Genomic DNA, 8,991 nt, shown 5'->3' with positions numbered 1-8,991 from the left:
TATAGTTTTACATTGTAAAACTACCTATTAATCCCCCAAACTATCCATTCATTGTAATGTCCATTACAATGAATAAACTAATATTGATACATTTTTATTAACTAAACTGTATATGTTAGACTTCATAAATTATATGAGTGTTAAGATCTGCCTATGACAGAAGCTGACCTTTGGTTTCTGGACCACTGTTTTTGTCTCAACTCAGGGCTTATACTTACTTTCTCTTGCAGGCTGAAAGCTAGCCACCATCAGGGAAGGATTCCTACTCTAATAGGAAACATAAAAGTCCCCTAAAAAAGAGTACCCTCCTTCACTTCTGGAAGGAATGTAAATTGCTATAGCTATTCTGAAGACCAGTGCAACCATATTTAGTGCAATTAGATATGCGTATGCCTTGCAACCCAGAAATTTCACTTCTGAGTAGCGTGTGCACAGAAACTTTCACACAGGCAGATAATGAGATGTCTCCAAGGATGTGTGTGGAGTAAAAAATTGGAGGAAGCTCAACTGTTACTCCGTGGAAGAATGGATATGTAAAATATGACATGTGCGTATGACAGAATGCCACATTGCAGCCAGAGAAGGAGTGAAACAGATCTACAAATAGCAACCTCTCAACTACATAATGTTAAATGAGAAAAAAAGAGTCAGGACCAGAATGAGACGCATGGCTGCTATGAGGTCTGCTGCTAACAGGCCATCTCAAACTCACTGCCTTCCAACTACTATTTATTAGCTCTGGAGGCTGAGAGTCAGCATCTGGGGCTGGGATGAACAGGGCAGCTCTGCTGGTCTCTCCTGGGTTCACTCATCCCCCTGCTGTTGGTAGGGAATTGGAACAGTTGTTACTAGGTTGCCTGCAATGGGTTTACCTGTCCGTCTAGTCACTGATGTTGGCTTCTTATGTCTGAGGGTCTCATGTCAGCACCAGCTTGTGGCCTGGCTTGGGCTTTCTCACAGGGTAGCAGAGAAGGCAAACCCCTAATGCAGTTACCAAGCCTTTGCTTGATCATACCGGCTAATGTCACATTAGCCAGGGTAAGTTATGTGCCAAGTCTGGAATCTGTGACAAAGAGGGTACAAGAAAGCATGGTTCCAGGGTGGTGGGTGGCTCATTGGGGGCCAGGGTAACTGAGCAGGACACTACAAGGCCTTCCTGGGATGGTCCCCGCCGCCCCGCCCCACTCCAGATCCCCTAATTGAGCTCCTTTCTGAAGAACCTAGATAACTATTTGCTCCACACTTTCTGAGTTGCTCTGCGGGTGTGAAAATTCTCCACCAAATGGAAGATTTAACTACTTGATAAACACGAACATGGAGTTTCCCTGGTGGCTCAGAAGGTAGAGTCTGCCTGCAATGCAAGAGATGGGGGTTGGATACCTGGGTTGGGAAGATCCCCTGGAGAAGGGAATGGCAACCCACTCCAATATTCTTGCCTGAGGAATCCCACGGACAGGGGAGCCTGGTGGGCTACAGTCCGTGGTGTCGCAAAGAGCTGGACATGACTGAGCAACTAAGCAGGCACGCAGGCACCCAGGAGCACATAGCCCAGGCCTCTGGGAGCCTAAAGACTGATCAAGCTCAATCCCGTGACACCGCCCTGTTTCCGCATCAGCAGCCAATCAGAGCATTGTGAATGAACTGAGCACACACTCTGTGACCCCTCCTCCCTTACCTGGCTTTCAGAAATGTCTTGCTGAAACTGGAAACCCTTTGCGGACTTCAGGGCATTTTAGGGTACAAACCACCCGTTTCTTTGCATGACCTTGCAGGAAACCTTTCTCTCCTCCAAAATCCCATGTTTTGGTGTGTTTCGCCTCATTGCACGTGGGGCACACAAACTTGCGCTAATACCAGGAGTACAAAAATGAAGTTGCACAGCTGTGTCCAACTCTTTGTGACCCCACTGACCTGCCTGGACCTGCCAGGCTCCTCCGTCCATGGGATTTTCCAGGCAAGAGTACTGGAGTGGGTTTCCAATTCCTTCTCCAGGGGATCTTCCTGACCCAGGGATTGAACCCGGGTCTACTCGCCTTGTAGGCAGATGCATTACCATCTGAGACATCAGGAAAGATCAGGACTACAAAAATTGACTATAATTAAACAGTAATGCTTATGGGCTGAATCGCGTCCACTCAAATTCATATGCTGAAACCCTAACCTCCAGGACTGTGGAAAGTAACCAGATGTAAAGATAAGATCTGAAAAGAGGTTAACTAAGTTAAAATAGAAATTTTTAGATTGGGCCCCAGTACAGCCTGACTGACGTCCTTTTGTGAAGAGGAAATGTAGTTGCCGGACACGTACGCACACAAAGGAAAGACCCTGTGATGCACGCAGAGAAGCAGCCCCTCCTAAGCCCAGGGGAGACTTCAGAAGAAGCCGGCCTGCTGTCACCTGGATCTTAGACTTCCAGCCTCCAGAAGTGTGAGACACGTCTGTTGCTTAAGCCACTGCATCTGGGTGGTATTTTGATATGGCAGACCAAATAAACTAATGGGATGCTCTTTGCGTAAATGTAAAGGATTCACTCACAAGCCATAACTTCCGCAGATAGGAAGAGAAGAGAATAAACACACATGTAGGTTAGAAGTATGTATACTAGATACAGGCGGGACTGTGCTTATGAGGGAAAGAGAATAGGATCAGAACAAGAAATAAAGTGAGAAACGATTTCGAAAGAGACCCACAGAACCTGCTGTATAGCACGGGGAGCTCAGCCCAACCACTTCATGGTGCAGCAGAAGCTAACACAATATTGTAAAGCAGCTATATGCCAATTAAAAAAAAATAAAAAGAGACTCACAGATGGATGGATGATAAAAGTGTGCCGTGTATTTAAGCGGACAATCAAATCTGTGTACTTGAGCTTAAAAAATAGACTAAAGTAAAATTTAAAAAGCCTTTCCTGATTGAGGCAGAGTTGCCTTTCAGACCAGTAATTAGACCAGCTTTTAAAACTAACACTGCTATATGAAAACTATGCTACCCTTACATCATTAAATCCTTTATGTGAAGATCCCGTTGCTCCCATTCATAGGAGAGGAAATGGAGGCAAATAGATTTTAGATGAACTGCCCACGGGCGCCCTGGGAGTAGTGGCTGGGCAGAAGGCTGAACCAGCTGGTACGATGCCCACGGCGAGCCTTAGCCACGCCCATCCGATTGTCTGTTATTAGCGCCTGCGCCCCTTCAGTTCCTTGGCCCACCTTCCGTGTCTGAAATTGGACTCGTCTCTTGCTCTTGGCTGCCTATCCTGTTCCTGAGTCACTGCTCTAGCTTCCCTGCCTTGTTCTCCGCTGTCTACTGGCTCTGCTTTATAGGCTGGCTCTGCCCTGGTCTGGGTTTGGCCCCTCTAACACGCTTCGCCTCTCTAAGGCGGGTTGCAAGGCTGTACCCACAAGGTCTGAGACAGCCAGGGAGCCTGAGGGCAAAGGCTCACGGCCAGCAGTAGGCAGCCTTTAACTGCCCTCAGTCATGGGCGCTTTAACATATGGGATGACCGGGTCTGATCTTCAGAGGTTTTGATAGAACTAGCCTGGGGTGCAGCATAGGCCAACAGCGCTTTGAAAAAGTGTGCCAGTGGCCGTAATGCGCAGTCGAGTTGAGAACCACTGGTCTAAAGTTTGACTTTAGTGCTAACCAGATATGGATATATACACACAGAAATTTAATAATGTTTAATTATTACCCCACTTTCCCAGCTTTATTGAGGTATAGTTTTTTTTTTTTTTAATATTGCTTATTTATTTGGTTGCACTTGTTCTTAGTTGTAGCACTCAGGATCTTTGATCTTTGTGGCTTCACGGAGGATCTAGTTCTCCCACCAGGGATTGAACCCAGGCCCTCTGAACTGCGAGTGCAGACTCTTAGCCACTAGACCCTCAGGGAAGTCCTGAGATATAGTTTCTTTTCTAAGTTTTACTGGAGCATAGTTGATTTGCAATGTTGGGTTTCAGGTGGACAGTGAAGTGAGCCAGTTACACATACGTGTGCTTGCGTGCTTAGTTGCTTCAGTCGTATAAGACTCTTTGCAGCCCTATGGACTGTTGCCCACCAGGCTCCTCTGTCCACGGGATTTCTCAGGCAAGAATACTGGAGGGGGTTGCTGTGTCCTTCTCCAGGGGATCTTCCTGACCCAGGGTTCGAACCCACGTCTCTTGTGGCTCCTGCATTTCAGGCAGATTCTTTACCTCTGAGCCACTGGGGACCCATATATCCACTCTTTTTTAGATTCTTTTCCCATGTGAGTCATTACAGACTCTTGAATAGAGTTCCCTGTGCTACACAGTAGGTCCTTATGAAGTATAGTTGACAATTAAAATTGTAAGATATTCAAAGTATACACTGTGATGATTTGATATATGTATACATTGCCAGGAGAAGGCAATGGCTCCCCACTCCAGTACTCTTGCCTGGAAAATCCATGGACGGAGGAGCCTGGTGGGCTGCAGTCCATGGGGTCGCTAAGAGTCGGACACGACTGAGCGACTTCACTTTCACTTCTCACTTTCATGCATTGGAGAAGGACATGGCAACCTACTCCAGTGTTCTTGCCTGGAGAATCCCAGGGATGGGGGAGCCTGGTGGGCTGCCGTCTATGGGTCGCACAGAGTCGGACACGACTGAAGCAATTTAGTGTACATTGCCAGAGGATTCCCTCCATTGAGTTAATTAACTCATTCATCACTTCACATATTTATCCCCCCTTTTCTGGTAAGAATATTTAAATCCTACTCTCTTAGCAAATTTCAATCCTACGATACAGTGTTAACAACTGTAGTCAACAGTATTATATATTAGATTTTTCAGATCTTACTTGTCATACAACTGAAAGCTTTACCAACCTCTCCCTGTTCCTGTCTACTCCTCTCTTCCCAGCCCCTGGAAACCACTTTTCCACTCCCTGTTTCTGTGAGTTTTATATAAAAGAATAAGGTCAAAGGGGGGCTGGAGCTGGCTTATAATGACTAGTTAGAGCAGACTGTTAAGTACCAAAGAATTTTCCAAGATTGTTGAAATTGGCCACAGTGGGAATATGTATACCCCAGAAACTGAAACAGGGCTTGGTTTTGGGAGAACTGGCTTATCAGAACATGGATAGATATGGACTGTAAAAATTCATGTGTGCAAAAAGTCATTCTACTGTAATGTAAAATGTCGTACAAGAGTCTGTGCTGTGGAGTCAGAAGACGTGAGCTCAAATCAAACGACTTTATAGTCAAATGATGAAGAACAATTCTTTTGTCTTACCTGAACTTTGATTTTCTTAGCTTTTAAGAAGAATAATAATATCTACTTCAGTGAAGTGTTCTAAGGAATAAAAAGCATATATGAAAGCATTGTATACAAAATAGGTGGTTGAATATGATTAGCTGATTTTGCGCAAGGAACAAAGTCTAACTAATAAACCCATCCAGGCAGCTTTCAAAAAATGCAAATAATAATGATATTTACAAATGTTCCCCGTATGCCAGGTATTATATTTTTCATGCTTTAGTCTCTCCCACCCACAACAACCTTTTGAAGAAGGTGCTATTTTTAGTTGCTTTTTAAAGATGATTAAACTCACAGAGCTATGCTTTTTTTTTTTTTTGATAGGGGCTGAGTCTATCAGGTTTTGGAACTAGCCCTCTTAGCTGTTACAGGCTACTGGGAAAGGGTGATAAATGCTAAATGATGATAATGCATGCAATGAACATGATCACATGTGGTAAGTGTGTCTGCCTAATTCAATTAGGTGTGAGGTCATCTGGCAAACAGCACCCTTTGTGTCAATTAACGTGGAATTACAGGTTTGTCAATTCCTCAGGGGCTGCCTGAGATCTTTGCAAGAAAGTGTGCCATAAACCGCGGTCACGTTTTATGCAGTGCAGTCACTTTCTTCAATTCTGTGGGGATTATCGTCTTACTGGAAGAGGTTCTTAACAGTCTTCAGCTAAACCAACTCGCAGCCCAATTCTCTTCCCAAGATCCCATTAACAGACCTTTGATATGGTACTGATAACTGCCCATCACTCTGCGATTAGTCTCTCAGCCTTCTTCTGAATCTGGGCCAGTTCCTTTAAAGAACATAAAGTGAAGTAGTCATTTCATTCCAGGATCCTTGCTTAATCAGTTATGCTGTTTCTGGACCATTAGAAGATCTCGATTTTTTCATCTATCCATGCTGCATTTCAAATAAGAGCAAAGATGGTTTTGTTCCTCCTCTGGAATTTCCCCTCCTGTCTGGTGTTTTGCAGAACAGAGGCAATGTTAGAAGCTTCTTGTTTTCTTTTAATGGAAAAGAAACCTGGAAATTGGAATCTATTTCCCTCCCATTTATTTTTCTTTATTTAGCAGCTTCGCTTACTCCCATTAGAAGAAAAGTAGCTTCATTTCCTCTCCTTCCCGTCCCTCTCCCCCTCCCCCTTCTCTCTTTCTCTTCCTGCCTCTTCCTTCCTTCCTTCCTTCTTCTCTTCCCACTTTTATGACTTCTGTAATAGGTCATAATAAGCATATTTCACCTGTAGGAAGTCGACAAAATAGTACTATGATTCTACTGAGAATGAAACAGCTGGAACGATTTGTTTCTGCAGCAGAGCTGATCAGATTTTGAGAGGAAATTTGAAGACTTAAACATTTAGCCTTAAAATATTTTGCATTATCTCCTAATTACTGAGTAATGTCCCCAAAGTACAAACGGAGAGCCAGAGACAGTCCTCAGAACCTCTTAAAATGCGCATCTGTGCACACCTCTCTCTCTCTCTCTCTCTCTCTCTCAATTTCTGACTGTGTGTGTGACACCACACACACATATGTGCCGAAGAAAGACCACCAATGATCACCTGAATTATATATATATAAGGGATACTTCGAGGACATTACTCATTTGAAAAGACCCTGATGCTGGGAAAGATTGAAGGAGAGAGGAGAAGGTCATGACAGAGGATGAGATAGATGGTTGGATGGCATCACTGACTCAATGGACATGAGTTTGAGCACACTCTGGGAATTGGTGATGGACAGGGAGGCCTGGTGTGCTGCAGTCCATGGGGGTCACAGAGTCGGACACGACTGAGCGACTGAACTGAACTGACTGAGGACTGTTTTAAAATAATTGAGAAATACTCAAAGAACTAAGAATGACTCCAAGTAGAATCATCTATGCGTGTGTATGTATTTTTGTTTTTCAAGAAAAGTTAAATCAAAGGATGGGTGATATACACAGAAGGGAAAATTACTCAGTCATAAAAAGGAATGGAATTGGGTCATTTGTAGAATGTGAATGGATCTAGAGACTGTTGTACATTGTGAAGCAAGTCAGAAAGAGAAAAACGAATATTGTGTATTAACACATACATGTGGAATCTAGAGAAACGGTAGAGATGAACATATTTCCAGGGCAAGAATAAAGACGCATGTAGAGAACATGTGGACACAGCAAGGGAAAGGGGGGATGGGATGAACCGAGAAAGTAGCATTGACATATATACACTACCGTGTGTAAAATTGACAGCTAGTGGGAAGCTGCTCTACAGCACAGGGATCTCTGATGACCTAGGCGGGAGGGGTGAGGGGCGGTGGGAGAGAGGTCCAGAGGGAGGGGATATGTGTATACGGTAGCTGATTCACTGCATTGTACAGCAGAAACTAACACAACATTGTATGGCATTTATAGTCCAATAAAAAAAGAGGAAGAAGAAGAGGCCTAGATTTAAAAGAAGAAAAAGAAAGGGTATCCACTGGATGAAGCAAGGCAGAAGGAGGACAGGAAAATAGATGGTGCCTGATGGGAAAATAAAAATGAGAATGAGAGAGAAAAAAATCTTAAAGTTAAGAAAACAGTTTCTCCCCAGCTGGAACAGGCAGAGAGAGAGAACATAGAGATGACACCCATCTGGAGAGCATCCCCCTTCCAGGTCCAAGCTCTGAGACAAGCCAGTGAGCCTCTCGCACACAAATTTGGGTGCCCTGAACCAGCCTTTTCTGGGATGGGCCCTAGCTGTGTGAGTCTGAGCATGAGTCTTTTAAGAACTCTTTGTTGGATTGCAGTAGCCTTGGGGATCTCATGGATGTAAGTCCTGTTAGTTTCCAGAGCGAGATGTTTTTGGCTCATCTCTGAGGTGCAGGTCTTAAATGTTGATGGTGCCTTATGTGGGGTTCAAAGTCTTTGTTGCATCAAAGAGAAGCTCCAGGTTTTGGGTTCCCTCCCAAATGTAGGTGGCAGTGCTGGGGTTGGGGTTTAAGACAAGCTTGTGTCCTGGCCTCTCCAACCTGTTCATTGTGAGTCTTGTCTCATTCACCTGGTGTGTAGGAGTCGCTCAGGCAGTTTCTTGCTTGCTTTTTTCTCCAGAGGAAGTTGTTTCCTCGGTGGCTGTAGATTCAGTGTGCTTGTGGAAGGAGTTGAATCTGTGATCCTCTTGTATCAACATCTTGAACTGTAGCCTCTAGAGGAGCAAGCTTTGTTGTGATAAATGTGCTCAGTTGCTCAGTCGTGTCCAACTCTTTGCGGCCCCGCGGACTGTAGCCCGCCAGGCTCCTCTGTCCATAGGCTTCTCCAGGCAAGAATACTGCAGCGGATTGCCGTTTCCTTCTTCAGGGGATCTTTCTGACCCAGGGATTGAACCTGTTTCTCTTGTGCCTCCTGTATTGGCAGGTATATTCTTTACCACTAGCGCCACCTGGGATGACGGTTATGATAAATGTCGGACATTAAATAAACATTAATAACATTAAATAAACATGGAATCCTGGTTTTACCTTTTGCTACCTGTGCCAATTGAGACAAATTCTCAACCTTACCAGCCTCATTCTCTTTCACTGGAAAATGGAACTGTTCAATATCTGTCTATGGAAGCTAGATGAGATGTTACCAGAGACGTTCTTTGCATGAGGAGCCTCAACAAATGTGAGCTATTTTTAAAAATTACTTTTATTGGTTAATTTCATAGAGATACGCCAAGTTTCTTCAAGTCCTTGCTCAAATATCTTTCCTGAGAGCCTTGTCCT

Source organism: Capra hircus, chromosome 21 (genome assembly GCF_001704415.2).
Source record: "Capra hircus breed San Clemente chromosome 21, ASM170441v1, whole genome shotgun sequence".
Classification (NCBI taxonomy): domain Eukaryota; kingdom Metazoa; phylum Chordata; class Mammalia; order Artiodactyla; family Bovidae; genus Capra; species Capra hircus.
Note: the sequence above shows the minus strand (reverse complement) of the source record.